This window comes from Oncorhynchus mykiss, chromosome 11, assembly GCF_013265735.2.
Source record: "Oncorhynchus mykiss isolate Arlee chromosome 11, USDA_OmykA_1.1, whole genome shotgun sequence".
In the NCBI taxonomy this organism is placed as follows: Eukaryota; Metazoa; Chordata; class Actinopteri; order Salmoniformes; family Salmonidae; genus Oncorhynchus; species Oncorhynchus mykiss.
The window spans coordinates 37852813-37871025 of NC_048575.1; the positions used below are offsets into that span (position 1 = coordinate 37852813).

Below are 18213 nucleotides of genomic sequence, written 5' to 3' on the forward strand. Positions count from 1 at the left end.
TTGTCCTAATTCAGGCTGAATAGCAAATAAACTGAGATTGACTGAAGTTGGGGTTGGCATGGGTGCACGCCATAGAGTTCCATCCCACTGGACACACACTGGTTGAATCAACATTGTTTCAACGTAATTTGTCAACATTGAGACGTGGCATCATCGTGGAAAATACATTTGATTTGAAAAATGTAATCAACCAGTACTGATTTCATTTAATTTCAACCAGTGGTGTAAACATTGACATTAGGGTAAAACTTATACTTAAATACATTGACTTAACAGGTTGTTGCATCAATCTAATTTCAACATAATCATCAGAACTATGTATATGTTGAAATTGTGTTCATCCTATAATGTCAAGTTGTACTGCAAAGAGGGTTTCTCCATTATATATAAAGGTTTTATTGGAGGTATGAAATTCTACAAAGTAGAATGTGATTTTGTGACAAATGTTTTATTGTGTGCTCACTTGAGAATGTGTTCTATTTGAAACTCACAAAAGATACCCTAAAAGAAAATTACTCAAGTAAAAGTGAAAGTCACCAAGTAAAATACTACTTGAGTAAAAGTTTAAAAGTATTTGGTTTTAAATTTACTTAAGTGTCAAAAGTAAAAGTATAAATAATTGAAAATTCCTTATATTAAGCAAACCAGACGACACAATGTTGTTTTTTAAATTTACGCATACCAGGTGCACAGTTCAACACTCAAATTAAAGTATTTGTGTTAGTGAGTCCACAAGATCAGAGGCAGTAGGCATTACCAGGGATGTTCTCTTGATAAGTGTGTGAATTAGACAATTTTCCTGTGCTGCTAAGCATTCAAAATGTAATGAGTACTTTTGGGTGTCGGAAAATGAAAGAAGTAAAACGTAGATTATTTTCTTTTGGAATGTAGTGGAGTAAAAGTAAAAGTTGTCAAAAATATAAATAGCAAAATAAAGTACAGGAACCCCAGAAAACGACTTAAGTAGCACTTTAAACCACGGGCCCAGAGCCACTGTACTTGTGCAATGCAGGTGGGATTACAGATGCACCACTTTCATTTGTCTCTTTTGTTGTGTCTGCCCATCTCACAACAGGAAGCCATCAGTCATGTCAACAACAGGCTCCACTACAGCTCCCTGTTCTACTGTAACACTATAGACAGCTGGGCCTCCACAGGGAACCCAGCCAAATGACTAACCTCCATCAGTAACAACAACTTTCTCTCAGTTTCTCCTCTGCTTTTTCTGAAGTGACTAATTTCATTTTATGTTACTGTCATTTGGCCATTTTTATTACCATGTGGGTATCAAAGCATCCTTCACTCATGCTGCCAAACATACCCTCGTAAAACTGACCATCCTACCGATCCTCGACTTCGGCGATGTCATTTACTTAATAGCCTCCAACACTACTCAACAAATTGGATGCAGTCTATCACAGTGCCATCTGTTTTGTCAACAAAGCCCCATATACTACACACCATTGCGACCTGTACGCTCTCATTGTCTGGCCCTCGCTTCATACTCGTTGCCAAACCCACTGGCTCCAGGTAATCTACAAGTCTCTGCTAGGTAAAGCCCCGCCTTATCTCAGCTCACTGGTCACCATAGCACCCCCAAAGCCAATTCTTCCCTTGGCCGCCTCTCCTTCCAGTTCTCTGCTGCCAATGACTCGAACGAACTGCAAAAATCCCTGAAGCTGGAGACTCTTACCTCCCTCACTAGCTTTAAGCACCAGCTGTCAGAGCAGCTCACAGATCATTGCACCTGTACATAACTCATCTGTAAATAGCCCATCCAACTACCTCATCCCCATACTGTATTTATTTATTTATTTATTTATCTTGCTCCTTTGCACCCCAGTATCTCTACTTGCACATTCATCTTCTGCACATTCTACCATTCCAGTGTTTAATTGCTATATTGTAACTACTTCACCACCATGGCCTATTTATTGCCTTACCTCTCTTATCCTACCTCATTTGCACATGCTGTATATAGGTGTTTCTACTGTATTATTGATTGCATGTTTGTTTTGATGTTGAGTCTTTGCCTGACAAAGTGAATATTTCAGTTATCCCATACAAGCTTTTGTGCCAAATACATTACGTTGTTACAGATGTCAAGCTCATGGGCATGTGGCAGCAATGTGTAGAAGGGAGGTTGCTAGGTGTGAGACAAAGGCATGTATAGTATTGGGGTAAGAAGCGGTATGTGTTAATGTAGGGGTGCCCATGGAGCTGGGATCAGAAATGTCCGGTGCGAGAGAGTTTACCATGGTTACAGTTTGGACACACCTACACATTCAAGAGTTTTTCTTTATTTTTGCTATTTTTTATAATATAGAATAATACTACTGCAGAGTGAAGAAAATTGCAGCCAACAAGTGCTCAGCATATGTGGGAACTCCTTCAAGACTGTTGGAAAAGCATTCCATGCCAAGGGTGTGCAAAGCTGTCATCAAGGCAAAGGGTGGCAACTTTGAAGAATCTCAAATATACAATAGATTTTGATTTGTTTAACACTTTTTTTGTTGGTTACTAGATTATTCCGTATGTGTTACTTCATAGTTTTGATGTATTCCCTATTATTCTGCAATAAAAGGATTGTCCAAACTTTTAACTGGTACTATATGCTTCAGTAAAATTGGCTTTTTACTGTTCATAGCAATGGTTATCAATTGTACCGCATGGATGGAATGTAAGTCGCACAAAATGGATGTTGTTGTGACAGCTGCAGAGAAGCATTTGGGTGTACAATATTTGACGTCCGAAGAGTTACAGGGTGGGTAAAAGGATGTTCTCATTCATTTAAATCTATTTCATTTGAGGACTTTCTTTGTTTGGTAGATAATATTCCTGTGTTTGTTAATGACGTGCTTTCCTAGCCCTGTTTGAAATGAAAGCTCATATTCATTTATCCTTTCTATAGACCTTGATGGGTTTAGTTATTTGTGCTTTTGTGTTTTTCATGCCTTGTTTCGTCATCCGTCTAATGGTCAAGTGAGAAAGATGGTCCTAGTTTTCTGATAGACAAGACACTCAACTGCAAAGCTGTCACAACCACACCGATGTCCATTTCAATCTTTTTCTGGTAATAATTAAAGTTCACAAGTAATCTACTTCACTAATGTTGTACTGCTACTTATTGTTCACTTGAATTCTTCACGTCAGAACTTTGAGGAGAACATGAGGGCCTCTATTTGTAACAAACATTTGAGAACTTTCATTCTGTGTGAAAGGAGAGGACTGTATCTGCCACATAGAGAATGATATAGATACCTCTAGTGGACAAAAGGCTGTGGGCAGCACTGTTGAGGGCGGGACTTTCAACTTTATTGGCTGATCCCTCCTGGTGACCCTGTAGGAGTCATGTCCAACCGGGTCATCAGGAGGGATCAGCCAATTGTGAAGAAGAAAATGGACTACTTCAAAATGCTGTCACAGATGCTATAATGGCACAGAAAGATGAGTCCTGGCACAAGCTGGAATAACTCGCGTTGCTAGGGATACCTCTGACTTTAGTCTATGGTGTGAATATTATTGGTGAATTAGCGCCATCTAACGGCAACGGAAATAACTGCATGAGATCCTTTGGTCAAACTGACTTGAGAAATGCTTATCTTTCAGTGCAAGACAGTCCGTGACGAACAAACTTTTCCAAAAGACAGGTTGATTGATCTAACATTACTCTTTACTCTGTATAATGTTATGACAATTAACACAGGGGAGAAGAAGAGCATATAAAACTGAGCCAGAAGGAATGCGTGGGAGAACTCACAACTGGAACAGCACCTGTGACCCAAGACATCCCATCCATCTTTCCTCTTCCTGGGATTTAGGTTGTGTGTGTGTGTCATAGGATTGTATAAGAACAACAGTGTGTGTGTGTGTCATAGGATTGTATAAGAACAACAGTGGGTGTGTATGTGAATGAGTGCACAGGCATGTGTGTGTAGGTGCCTGTGCGCAAATGTTTACAAGAGAGCGAGAGAGAAAGGTCTCTGAGTTATGGGTCGGGATTGGTTGAACCATTGACCTGGCTGCATTCGGGCACCACAGAATATTTTGTACTGAGGGACCACGGCTTATGTATCAACATTGACACAATGGCCTGCAACACACTTTACATTATGACAAATGCACTGTGTTGCAAAAGTTTGGTATTATCTTAAAGGTTCATTTGAAAAAAGTTTATCTGTGAGTTCAAGCTATCTAGAATGTAATATAACACTTTTATTAAAGGCAAATAAAAGCTTAAAGGACCTCCTCTGCAATCGCACCCTAAACAGTGATCCTATTATACTACGCCATCTCTCCATCAGTTAATATTTCACTTCAGCCTCCCAGGCCCACAGAATGAGAGATGTTTCCATTTCATGTCTGTCATTTCCAGGCCTGTGTGCTACTTGTATGGTGATAAGCGTGTGACTGACTAGGAGTGTCATTTGTCACTGTCCACCTCTGAGGGGCAGCCACAGATTGACGACGTAGGGCTAAGGGGAAAATACGCAGGTATACACACACGCATGGACACAAACACACAGACACATCATTTCAGAGCATGTCATTTTATGAAAATGTGTTGAGTGTACAAATCTGGCGACAATGGAGCATATTGCACATACAGTAGGCAACACCGTAGCGATATTAATGTGATCCTTCCTTTTGATTTTATTCAAAAATAGTTTTGTGTTAAAATGTTAGTGCTTTTCCATTTTTAAAACTGGGTATTCCGTTTCTTTGCTTAGGGTCCTTACATCATCCTCGTGTTATGAAAGAAGAACAACTCAAACACAAAATCAACTTTGAAAAGAAACTAAATTCTTTCAACCACAACAACACATCAAAGTATCCCCCAACAACCAATTATCAATGCTCTTCCTGCTCCCCCAGCTAGAGAGCTCTCCAGGGAGTTTGACGTGCTCCCGGCAGGTTTGGCATGTCAGAAGGTTCCTCTTTATGGCCCGTCTGTCCCCCCTGCTGCTCTGAGTCTTCTGACCACATGTTGATGTCCTCAAGGTACACTGAAGATTTTATGAGAAAGTGTGTAGTGTAGTTGAGAAATTGAGAAGAAACACCAAGGCCTTATTTTACTCCACTTAATTGTACAATCATTTCCCCCTGCATATGTGATTCCACCATTCCTTGGACATCCTCAGAGTAAGTATATCTTCTCCTTTCTAATCCCAGCCCTCCCCTTTGCGCCTCATCTTCCAAAACGTGAGACAGTTAAACACGAGACAGACTAACACTGTAACCGAGAGTTTTTTTTTTAAAGGAGAGGGGGGAATCGCTGTTGTCTCTACAGCCATACCAGAGGAGCAAAACAAAAGAGCTGTACCTGTAGGATTATAATGGGAGCGGATAGCTTTGATGTGGGCCAGAAAGAGAGAGTAGTTTGATGAAATATTGATGTTTCTCTTTTTTTAACTGTGTCCTGTGGGATCTCTGTTTGCTTTCAGGATGTGTGAAGTGTGTGTAGTGCTCTGGTCCACATTGCTGCTGCTGTTACTGCAGGAGAATGGACTGGGCTATCAGTTGAAGGAGTCTTATTGGTCCTAATGGTCCTTAATGTGGATGGAAGGCCCCCTTGACGAGGTGGAAAGGTTGGTTGGGATCTAAACGAGAGAGGTCTTTTTGCTGTTCTTCACCAATTAATATTAGCCAGTAGATTTACAGTTTGTGGGTCTGACAACAAATGACCCAAAATGTCTGGGATAAATGCTGTATTGTCAATTTCCTGTCAACATTCAGCCAGAAGGGTGTGAATCCTTATGCAGTGTGTATGAATACTCAATAGGAAGTGGGGGGGGGGGGGGGGGGGGGGGGGGTTAGAGCCTAGTGGTTAGAGCATTGGGCCAGTAACTGAAAGGTTGCTAGAACGAATCCCTGAGCTGACAAGGTAAAAATATATTGTTCTGCCCCTGAACAACGCAGTTAATCCACTGTTCCTAGGCCGTCATTGTAAATAAGAATTTGTTGTTAACTGACTTGCCTAGTTAATTAAAGGTAAAATAAAATAAATAAAAATGTCATAGTTGAAGAAACTCTCCTCAGCAAAGTGAAATAATACTTTTCTGACCCAATATTCAAATCCTTACTTACTTACTTAGCCTAATATCAGGGAGCGTGTAACACGATTTCCAATAGTTGCTCCAGAAGTTTGATTTGAGTTTGTAGGAAAGTGAACCACATTATTCCAGCAACAAAGAGGATGTCCACGCATGGAGAATAATTATGAATATTGATAATCGCCTTGAGAGCTTTTGTCTGAAAGCTAAGAGAGAGCAACACACGCTCCAACAGGCCCAAAGAAAGAAGAGAGGGTAAAAAAAAACTAGTGAGATTAAACTCTGGCTCTCACACGCTCACGTTCGTACACATACAGAGATACCCAGCACACATAATGACTTCTGCTGAGGAGAGCTGCGATTATTTAAACTTAAAGGAAAGGAGAGCGGGAAGGAGGGAGAGAAAGGGGGAGAAAAGAAGACGGACTACTTCAGAGGAGCCAGGGGCAGGAGACAGGGCTGGGTAGGGTCTCGCGTTTAAGTGGAATTAACATGCTTTTCCATTGGAGTCCATTAGATAGTCATATTCATGCCACACAAGGCTCCAAACCCCCTCACTTTGATTATTCCCTTTTAATCCGCCCTGATAAGGGGGTGCAGGCGTCGTCGTTTCATTATGTCGTCATTTGGAAGCTGCACGAGAACCCTTGGGATGTTATCACAGGGAAATTGCTTAAATAGCCGAAGTGGATATAGTTTTGCGTTTATTATTTCTGACAGATTCAAAATAACCCTGCAAATATCCCTCTCTGCGATTATAAGGGGGAGGGGCACTGAGCGCCTGTTATCAGTCATGCACGCTAATGGGCCACTCATAGACACCTGATATACCTCCAGCAGGCACAGAGAGGCAGGAGAGAGAGCAGAGTAACGGAGAGAGAGAGAGCAGAGAGAGAGGCTTTATCTCAGTCGTGTCTTCACTGTTTGCTCTTTGGTTTGGCAGATGGCTGCGAGGCCTCAGTGTGTGTGTGTGTGTGTGTGTGTGTGTGTGTGTGTGTGTGTGTGTGTGTGGAGGAGCACTTGAACCCTGTGTACACAGCTCTAGGATGGATGGGGCCTAATGCTCTCTTCAGGAGTATATTAGTGGTCAGTAGAGCAGTTCTTGTGGTGTGTTCATTTGGCCCCAGTAACTCTGGCCCCTCTGTTCCCTGACACATTGGGAAGCAGGGACCACTGGTAGCCCTAGTCTGTTTGTTGCCTTGTCAGGCCTTGTTATGGAGAATAATGGAGTAGCAAACAAGTGGGGATCAAGTAAACAGTGAAGGGCACTCTGTCAATTGAAAATAGTGAAAAAAACAAGGCTAAACGAGTCCCAGCATAGAATGTCATTGGGGCTTTTTAGTCAAATCCTGAGTTAATAAAGTTGTAATTAAAAAAGCATTACAATATGTGAATGTATTGTCTTATTCATGAAGTGACAGCTTTAAAATATACTCTACTGGTTCAGAAGAAGTGGAAAACTGTTCCTTATATTGGGACCCTTGGTATTAACTTGAGAGGAGACTGCATGTAGTTCTCAACTGCACAACTCACTGAACAAGCCTGCCATTCTCTTGGTAAGAACCCAAAATAGAGCCCTATTCCTTACGTAATGCACTACTTTTGACTGGGGCCCATTGGGTTCTGGTCAAAAGTAGTGCGCTATTTAGGGAATAGGGTGCCATTTGGGACTTAGCATTGGTATGTCCAATGCAATGCTAGAGGTCAAATCTGGATGGATATCATATGCTTCTCTGCTAACATATCCCTTTCACTGTGACATCTGTCCAATGAGAGAGAATTGGAGACAAAAATTAAACACTGTATTGCCAAGTAGTAATTGTATGTTACTTGTGTAACTTAGACATAGATCATTGCATGATATTTCAATGAGATCATGAAATTACTTTTGGGGAAAAGACTGTTCTAGTATTAAATGCATATTTGTTGTAATGTATCAATCCGTGTGTAGATGAAGACAAACAAATTAATGTGTATGTTACAGTTTGTAACCATTCTCTTTTATTTAAACACAATTCCAAAAAGCCTCCGAAATGAATCACAATATATGTACTGAGAATATACTGTTTGTTTGTTTGTATGTCTTCTTAAACCATGTCATATTAGTGTGTGTGTGTGTCACTCTCTCTCTTTCTCTCTCTTGGTATGTGTGTGTGTCTATCTCTTTCTCTCTGTGTGCCTGCCTTGGTGTGCACCTCCCTGACTGCAGTAGATCTCAGGTCTGGAACAAACAGTAGATCCTCCTTAATTGGGGTGAGATCTGGGGCTTAGACGGGGCCAAGAAGGGACCCCTCACCCCTTTCTTTCTCCTCCAGAATCGCTTTGGCTCCAGAGGTGCTTTTGATGTGTGTTTTGGCTCTCTGAGTTCTACTTTGGAATATGTTCTTGGGAGACCATTGGTTACTTGCCTCCAGGCAGAATCTCAATCCCTAGGATCCTAGCCCTCTTTGATGAAATACTTTCGGGAGTTGCTAACCCCGCTGATGTCAATGTGCACCCCCACCTCCCTCTCTTCATCCCTCCTTCCCCTCACCCCACACCCCTCCTACTATCTCCCCTGCCCTCCCCTGCTCCTCCGATCATTCTCTTTGAGAGACTCATACAACAAGGACTTTATCTTGGTGTAGTCTAGTCCAGCTGAGCACAAGCCTTCACAAACAGACAGGCGGATTAGCCATGTTTTACAGGGGACCTTTGACTAGGCACTCCATGTTGCTTGGTTTGCTGTTGTCACAGTCACTTCTTGGCCACTTCATGTTTGCTGCTTATAATTCTGTAGAATAGAATAGAAGATAGATAGACATGTACATGTAATTCCGATTGAGCCGACATAAGCAGCGTTTACCTAAGAATTTCAATTACGCTGCAAAGCTGAATGTCCGTGACGCAGATTGAATAGAGATCTCACTGAATTTTTCCCATAGGAAAGTTCAGTCTGTACAATCTATGTTACATTTACTACATGTGTACCTCCCTCCATCAAACTTGAATTAAACTGAATATCTAGGCCAAATGTTGATGAAGACAGAATTATTGCTCTATTTGATTCTAAGGAAAATGTTGTGGAGGCACAGGCTATCCATGACAGCATGCATACAGTATAGATCAGAACATATGACACACTGATTGTTGATTAAGAGAGTAATTTATCAATATTACCTACAGTTGAAGTCGGAACACATTTATACTCAGTTTTTCACAATTCCTGACATTAAATGCTAGTACAAATCCCAGTTAGGATCACCACTTTTTTTTAAGAATGTGAAATGTCAGAATAATAGTAGAGAGAATGATTTATTTCAGCTTTGATTTCTTTCATCACTTTCCCAGTGGGTCAGAAGTTTACATACACTCAATTAGTATTTGGTAGCATTGACTTTAAATTGTTGAACTTGGGTCAAATGTTTCGGGTAGCCTTCCACAAGCTTTCCACAATAAGTTGTGTGAATTTTGGCCCATTCCTCCTGACCGAGCTGGTGTAACTGAGTCAGGTTCGTAGGCCTCCTTGCTCGCACACGCTTTTTGAGTTCTGCCCACAAATGTTTCTGCAGGATGGGGGCAGGGCTTTGTGATGGCCACTCCAATACCTTGACTTTGTTATCCTTGAGCCATTTTGCCACAACTTCGGAAATATGCTTGGGGTCATTGTCCATTTGGAAGACCCATTTGCAACCAAGCTTTAACTTCCTGACTGATGTCTTGAGATGTTGCTTCAATATATCCACATAATTTGACTTTCTCATGATGCCATCTATTTTGTGAAGTGCACCAGTCCCTCAGGCAGAAAAGCAGCCCCACAACATAATGCTGCCATCCCCGTGCTTCACGGTTGGAATGGTGTTCTTCGGCTTGCAAGCATCCCCCTTTTTCTTCCAAACATGTCGATGGTCATTATGGCCAAACAGTTCTATTTTTGTTCTTTGTCCCCATGTGCAGTTGCAAACTGTAGTCTAGCTTTTTTATGGTGGTTTTGGAGCAGTGGCTTCTTCCTTGCTGAGCAGCCTTTCAGGTTCTGTCGATATAGGACTCGTTTTACTGTGGATATAGATACTTTTGTACCTGTTTCCTCCAGCGTCTTCACAAGGTCCTTTGCTGTTGTTCTGGGATTGATTTGCACTGTTCGCACCAAAGTGCGTTCATCTCTAGGAGACAGAATGCATTTCCTTCCTGAGTGGTATGAAGGCTGCGTGGTCCCATGGTGTTTATACTCACATACTATTGTTTGTACAGATGAATGTGGTACCTTCAGGCATTTGGAAATTAATCCCAAGGATGAACCAGACTTGTGGAGGTCTACAATTATTTTTCTGAGGTCTTGGCTGATTTATTTTGATTTTCCTATGATGTCAAGCAAAGAGGCACTGAGTTTGAAGGTAGGCCTTGAAAAAAATCCACAGGTACACCTCCAATTGACTCAAATGATGTCAATTAGTCTATCAGAAGCTCCTAAAGCAATGGCGTCATTTTCTGGAATTTTCCAAGCTGTTTAAAGGCACAGTCAACTTAGTGTATGTAAACTTCTGACCCACTGGAATTGTGATACAGTGAATTATAAGTGAAATGATCTGTCTGTAAACAATTGTTGGAAAAATTACTTGTGTCATGCACAAAGAAGATGTCCTAACCGACTTTCCAAAACTATAGTTTGTTAACAAGAAATTTGTGAAGTGGTTGAATAACTTGTTTTAATGACTCCAACCTAAGTGTATGTAAACTTCTGACTTCAACTGTATGTAAGTCATAATGATCTATATAGGTAAATACTCTCTCTATGTGATACACTGGATAACAATGCTTTAAAAATCACAACAATTGGAAAATAATTGTTACAGGGAACATTGATTTGACCATTATCCACGCAACTGCATTTCATTTGTATTTTTCCCCCTTCTTCTTAGTGGAGACCGTGACGCAATTCCCCACTACCATAACTTATGGAGTCAAGATTCCCACGTTTGGGGAATTCGCATGGGGTCTGCACGGCCGGGCTTCATCCTAGGTGAGCCTCTCTCGTGACCAAGATGTCTCCCCTGCCAGGTATATATAACAACTGCATTTCTGTGGTGCCTCTACAACATATAGAGTGACATGCTCTGTTGTTGTGATACCTAAATAGAATGATCTACAGTAGGTCTAGATCTAGATCACGTTGTCCAGTGGTCTACAGATGCGTCCCAAATGGCACCCTATTCCGTTTATAGGGCCTTACTTTTGACCAGGACCCATAGGGAATAGGGTGCTATTTGGGATAAAATGACCTCTTGACCACACACACACACACCGTCAAATCCTGCTTAAATGATTAACTGGGGATTTTGCACATCTTCATTGATTGATACAGAACCGTGTAGACCTCTCTTACTACATAATTTCCCTGTATATTGATTGTATATTGATCATACCTAACCCTACAGGAAAGCTTTTCCCTCTCCTTACCGTAACATTAGGTCTCATTCAGAAGGCTGGCCCAGGGGACCACACGCCCACTTTCCGCAGCATGACTTTCCTCCGCATAAATCGTCAGTTTCCCTATCATAAGAAGCAAGATACATCACATAATTGCCCTTCATTCGTGAATGGGATTTTACATTTGGAAAACCCAGAGCAAGTGACCTATGTCAATTGGCTGTTTTTTTTAGGTTGAATGTATAATTGCAGAAAGGTAAAACTGTTGTAAGTAGGCTGCTATGTAACTACGTGTACCTACTCTCTGCAACTACTCTCTACTTTCCCTTTCCTAATGTAAAGAGGGACCAGGTTAAACATAAGCCTACTTTATGCTTATCTGAAGGCGGAAGCCCGATGAGCTAGCTGAGGCACCTCCGGTTCCATCCACGATGGCACCCGGACCCGACGTCACCAACCAAAACAAAAAACAAAACTCCCCAATTCTTCTTTTAGTGGTGTCAGCATTCTGTGAAGATCAACGCTGGAGACGAGAAGCAGGTACAGGGAGTGAACATCTAATGAAATACGCACATTAAATAGGACAGGACAGTGTCTGGACATGAACACAACGGCATTAATGCTGACACAGGGAACCAACGGAGGAACAAACAGAAATAGACGGGGCAATCAACAAAGGGAAGGAGTCCAGGTGAGTCCAATGAGCAGTGCTGCACGTAATGATGTTGACAGGTGTGCGTAATGAAGGGCAGCCTGGTGCCCTCGACCGCCAGAGAGGGAGAGCAGGAGCAGGGGTGGCAGGTTTAGAGAGCTGCGCCACAGCGACCCACACTCCAGGTTTAGAGAGCTGAGACACAGTGAACCACACTCCAGGTTTAGAGAGCTGAACCACAGAGACCCACACTCCAGGTTTAGAGAGCTGAACCACAGAGACCCACACTCCAGGTTTAGAGAGCTGAGGCTCAGTGACCCACACTCCAGGTTTAGAGAGCTGAACCACAGAGACCCACACTCCAGGTTTAGAGAGCTGAGGCACAGTGACCCACACTCCAGGTTTAGAGAGCTGAGCCACAGTGACCCACACTCCAGGTTTGGGAGAGAGAAGAAGAAAGATGGACACTTATGTACTTATTGGAATAGCATTCAACCCACAACTAAATGCAAACAGATCATTTATGCTCAGTGGTGTGAAGTACTTAAGTAGCAATACTTTAAAGTACTACTTAATTAGTTTTTTGCAGGTATTTGTACTTTACTTCATTATTTATTTTTTTGACAACTTTTATTTTTACTTCACTACACTTCTAAAGAAAATTATTTCATTTTTACTCCATACATTTTCCGTGAGACCCAAAAGTACTTGTTACATTTTGAATGCTTAGCAGGACAGAAAATCCAATTCGCACACTTATCAAGAGAACATCCCTGGTCATCCCTACTGCCTCTGATCTGATGGACTTACTAAACACAAATGCTTTGTTTTTAAATTATGTCTGTGTGGAGTGTTGGAGTGTGACCCTGGCTATCCGTAAATAAATGAAAACAAGAAAATTGTGCCATCTGGTTTGCTTAATTCTTATTTTACCTTTATTTAACTAGGCAAGTCAGTTAAGAACAAATTCTTATTTTCAATGTCGGAACAGTGGGTTAACTGCCTGTTCAGGAGCAGAACGACAGATTTGTACCTTGTCAGCTCGGGGATTTGAACGTTCAACCTCTGTTACATTAGGAATTTTTAATTATTTGTACTTTTACTTTTAATACTTAAGTATATTTTAGAAACCACATGTACTTTTGACACTTAAGTGTATGTACAAACAAATACTTTTAGACTTCTACTCAATTAGTATTTTACTGGGTGACTTTTACTTGAGTCATTTTCTATGAAGGTATCTTTACTTTTACTCAAGTATGAGTGCTTTTTCCACCACTGCTCATGCTTAATTAACATTAATTATTCATAACAGATACTTTATGATTGAATAATATTCATATTCATAGGATGAATTCATAGGATGATTAATGAAATGAACTCAGACTAAATAAAACCATACTCACCTTATCCTGCTTAATTATAAAGCTGCATTATTGTTTGGGTGAAGAATAAATAGGCCTAAACGCAATTGAATACAGTTGTGTTATAGCCACTGGATTCTGGGCCACTGGTGTTGATGAAACTATTATGAATAACAAGACAATACTGGCACTAAAGATCACAAACTTCATCCTGAAGTAGAGGCAGCTAAGTGAACTATGTGAGTATTTGCCAATCCTTTGCAATTTTGTGGGACTGGTACTGTACAACAGTTCATTCGTTCCATCCGTGTCTGCACCGTCTCAAGTAAATTGCGGCCCGGAGCGGAGAGGCAGGGAGGGGGAACGGGGGGGAGAATAGAAAGGAAGGGGGGTAGAGAGCGAGGGAGCCCGATCTGAAGGGAGAAGACAAGGGAGGAGTCAGGCAAGGGAAAGAGAAGCTGGATTTCCACATTTCGCCCTATTCTCTTCGAAAAGCATACTTAATGTAATACCAGCAGTCCACGAGTTTTTGCAAACACATGTTTTCTTATTAATACAGGTTTAATATCTGATATCGGGCAGGTAATGTATGGGGTTCACGGTATTAGCTCAGTTTTCGCTCTATTCAGCAAACTGTGAAAAGAAGAAAGACGCGGAGAAGAAGGAAAAGTCTGGCAGAGCGGAGTTGGAGTTGCGACGTCAAGTCACATAGTCACATAGATGCACATCTGCAACAAGCGAAAAAAGACTTCACTTACGAGAAGACAAAAAAAGTTCAAGAATTATAGGAGGGGAAACATCATTCGAACACGTAAGTGCAAAAAACACAACGAGTCATAATGAACTGTTTCCCTCGAACATTTTGTGATTTGCTGGCTTTGAACATGTTAAAGAGAATAAAGAAGTTTATTTAAAAAACTGTCGAGAGGTATCACGTTTAAAATAAATCATTGAAGTCCACAAATCGGGGGGGGGGGGTGATATATAAACAGAAATTAGTATGAAAACACAACCTATTCACCAATTTAGTCACTTGCACAACATAAACTACTTTAGACACAGCGTAACATGTATACTAACACTACATATTTTGCTGGATGTTGTCTACTTTCTTTAAAGTTACAAGTTGACCCATTGCACATTTTCGAAACTTTGCTGATGCATTTTCTTAGAAGGTGATAGACACTTGGCAATGGTTCTTATTCCCGCAAATCTGATTTAAAGGTGTGTTAAGGTTATTTGATGGAAGGTTTATACATTTTAAGTTTGTGTATTGGATACACTTGAATGCAAAAGTAATTGCATTGCTGAGAATTGTGATATTGGCTGAAACTTATTTTGGAACTTCCAATACTAACACAAAAACACTTCCACTACTTGGGCTTTTGCCCAAAGACACGCATGGGAGGCATGCATATTTACATGTGATCACATTTCAGCAGGACTTTTTACCATGTTATCGATTCGGTCTCTTATTCATGAGGCCTAATATGAGTTATGCCTGGATTGATGTACTATACTTGTATAGACTATTGTTCGGAATCACATAGCCTATTCACAACAAAAAAATCTAATGCAACCACTGAAGTCCCCATTTCTACAATCAAAATATGAAAGTAAGCCCAGGTTTATTTTACAATGCCATAGGCACATTTTAACGATTATACAGGCATGTAGACCTATATAATAAGCATTGTAGGCCCATCGTGTTTGACAATAGAAAATCAACTAGGTTTTATCAAATGAAATGGAACAGTTCACAATAGAAAATGTAATTTCTCTGTTTAAAGTAGCCTACACTAGAGGCTACTTTTGGAAAGCCCTTATATTCGCGCGTACACATTTGGATTACTTTCCGTTAATATTTTATTGACCTGGTTATAATTAGACCTACTTATTATGCTTATCATTTTTTTGTGTGTCTTTTATCCATTTCGTTGTTTTTTTTATCGTATGTAATTTTCGGTCACTTAGGCTATGTATCATGGCAGCGTGCCTTCACATGCGGGGAGATATTTGTTTTAAACTTTTCCTTCTGCTCGCAGCCAGCTGTTCCACATTTTATCTGCTTGTCAGATTCGGTGTGAGTGACTGGTGGACCGTTTGTGTCTCGGGTTTCACGCCGCCATACAAACGACAAGGGTTCGAGGCGTTTAGCCGTGCGGTGACGGCTCAGACAAACCTTCTTTGACACTTGGCAAATTATTAACGGAGATCTACAGCAACTGGCAGTAAAGATTTGAATGCAAAACAACAAAATGTTAATAGTTTGTGCAGATTAAAGATTTTATTTATTTTTAACCTCGGGTTAAGAACATGACCATCTGGACTGGCCAGTTTTAGGCCCCTATGAGATCTCTCTTGTGTTGCTTTTAAGAAGGAAAGAAAAATGACAAGAACATAGGCCTATAACCCACAAAATGTATTGATCGTTTTTATGCATAATTTTGTTTGCATTATCCCAAATCTATTTTGAAATCATATGCTCAGTATTTAATCATTTAATTGATAATGGAACCCCCCCATGTTATATGAAATAATATTTGTTTAGAGTATGAACATCAAGGAAGCCATACACCTATATTTTAGCTTAAGTCTCAATATCTCAATAGAATATTGTTCCTAATCAAAACTAGTGTTTGCAACAGTAATATGGTTAATTGTTATCCTTATCTATCCATGAAACGAAATCTAAATGTCATTTTTATCATTAATGCATTTTTACATATATGACATGATATGTAATTTTAATCAAGAGAAAGTTTTTGACTTGCAAAAATCCAAATGTTATACCTCAATTTGATAAGGCCTACCAGCATTTTAAAACTATCATCTGTTATTTTATTTAGTGAGGATGCAATGGACTTAATAAACATACTTCAATTGATATATTTCTGGTATTTTGCTATTAAGTTTTATTTTTGTAGTGATTGATGGTCGACAGAAAGCTCTATGCCAGAGTGCATTTCTCATGATGAATGTGTGATTGCTTACCCCCAGATTTAATGATCACCAAAGCAACATTAAATGTAATTACATTAATTTGAGCTCTATTTAGCTTTAATGGATAGCTGATATTTTCCACGTGAAAACGGTGTTCAGAAATAACCACAGATTGGCTCTAAGTACATGCCTATATGTGTATGGAGCTGGATATAATTTATGATTTAATCATATTAAATATGAATGATATCTGATGAACACACTCAGTAATATAAATATGTATGGCGTTACTGTTTTACATCTCCAAAACAGAACGGAGCTCAGCTAGGGTCTGTAGCTTCACTTGAACAGGTGCATTTTTACAAAACAAGGACTGCATGTCAAATGATTCAGTAACAGTAATAAATACACACAATGTTTAAAAAAAGGCTCAACGAAAAAGCCTGTTTTTTTTTTCGTTCACCGGCCAAGATGAATCAATGCCCGTCTGATGAAGGGAACAATCTGTAACTCACAGTACCACAGATAGGGAAGGAAAGGCACGGATAACCCGTATTCCTCCCTCCCTATTCCTCCTCAGTCCTTCTGATAGCAGAGCAGCCCTTTATCTCTATATTAGCATACCTTTACATTCAATTATGCATAGCTGCGAAACACCAGGCAGTGACCTCCTGACCTTTCTAACTTGCCCAAAATGGGGCCTGTTACACAAGCAGATGTTAATGCACAAAGATGACACACTATTACCCTTAAATTAAGGGCCTCTCAAATCCACTATTCTAGGCAGGCCTCTTGTCTTTAGGCTCTTTTATATCCTAGAGGAAGAATACCTGTTAAAAGGTGTGTATGCATGAGGCCCTAATGACATCTGTTGTTGTCGTAATGGAACTCAATAAAGACAGAGTCAGAGGTACCAAGTGTATTGTTCTATGAGGGTATTCTAGGGTAAATTGATTTAATCTAAGGTAACATGTACCAAGGCTTTTTTTGTGTGCGTTTATTCACATTTTTGGTTTGATGTGTTGTGGATACGTCGGTGGGTGGCAGATATAGTGTGTGATTTCTTTTGTGGTACTCGAAGGTTGTTATAGTTGGTCACAGATGTTAATATGATGAAAGGTTTATCTGTGTCTGTCAATGGAAGCTCAACTCTTTAGCAGAGCGCTAAGTACTTCTATCCCACAAACCACAGTTTACATTAGCAGGTGAGGAGCCGTTACCTCAGCTATTTAGAGCATGTTGGGCAGAAATAAATAAACACACTATCACAATGGTTACCCAATCAAAGTTTGGAATCTTTCCCCTAAGTGATTTGATTCGCCAACGCTGCCCTGTGAATAGGCGAATAGACGCTACATGAATAGATGGCCCCCAATAGGAATCCTTCACTTTGATGATTCTGAACTTTGATATATTGACATCAAATGGAAAAGTTACAGTGGGGAAAAGAAAGAGAATGGAGAGAGATTGAGAGAAAAAAGGCAGCGAGACAAGAGACAGAGGTGTGAGTGTGTGTGTGTGTGTGTGTGTGTGTGTGTGACGTGTGAGTGACTCCTTCACCTCCTTGTAAAAAGTTGGGGCCGTGGCAGTATGCCGCTGAGTGTAGTCTACATCAAAGTATCTGGATGCATTTGCGTGTGAGCGGCGAGGAGGCAGGCAGGCAGGCAGGCAGGCAGGCAGGCGGGCGCGAGGCGCGGCTCAGCATGAGGGGCTTCTCCTTGGCCCTCCTAATCCCCAGGCCCAGCCATCCCTTCAGGGCATGCCTCAGATCTGGCTCTCCAAGCTCTCCGCATGG

At 40.7% G+C, this 18213-nt stretch overlaps 1 protein-coding gene and 1 pseudogene across 5 annotated transcripts in view; one reads left to right on the forward strand and one right to left on the reverse strand.

Annotated features, from left to right (window-relative positions):
- Positions 1-10950: 10950 nt before the first annotated feature.
- LOC118937483 lies at positions 10951-11098 on the reverse strand (annotated as a pseudogene).
- A 2804-nt stretch (positions 11099-13902) lies between these two features.
- LOC110535015 (transcriptional activator GLI3) overlaps positions 13903-18213 on the forward strand; it is a 178999-nt gene continuing 174688 nt past the window's right edge. For all 5 annotated transcript variants that reach the window (XM_036935416.1, XM_036935419.1, XM_036935420.1 and 2 more), the window contains exon 1: positions 13903-14286. The gene's annotated coding sequence lies outside the window, so the exon portion shown is untranslated. The remainder of the gene's footprint in view (positions 14287-18213) is intronic.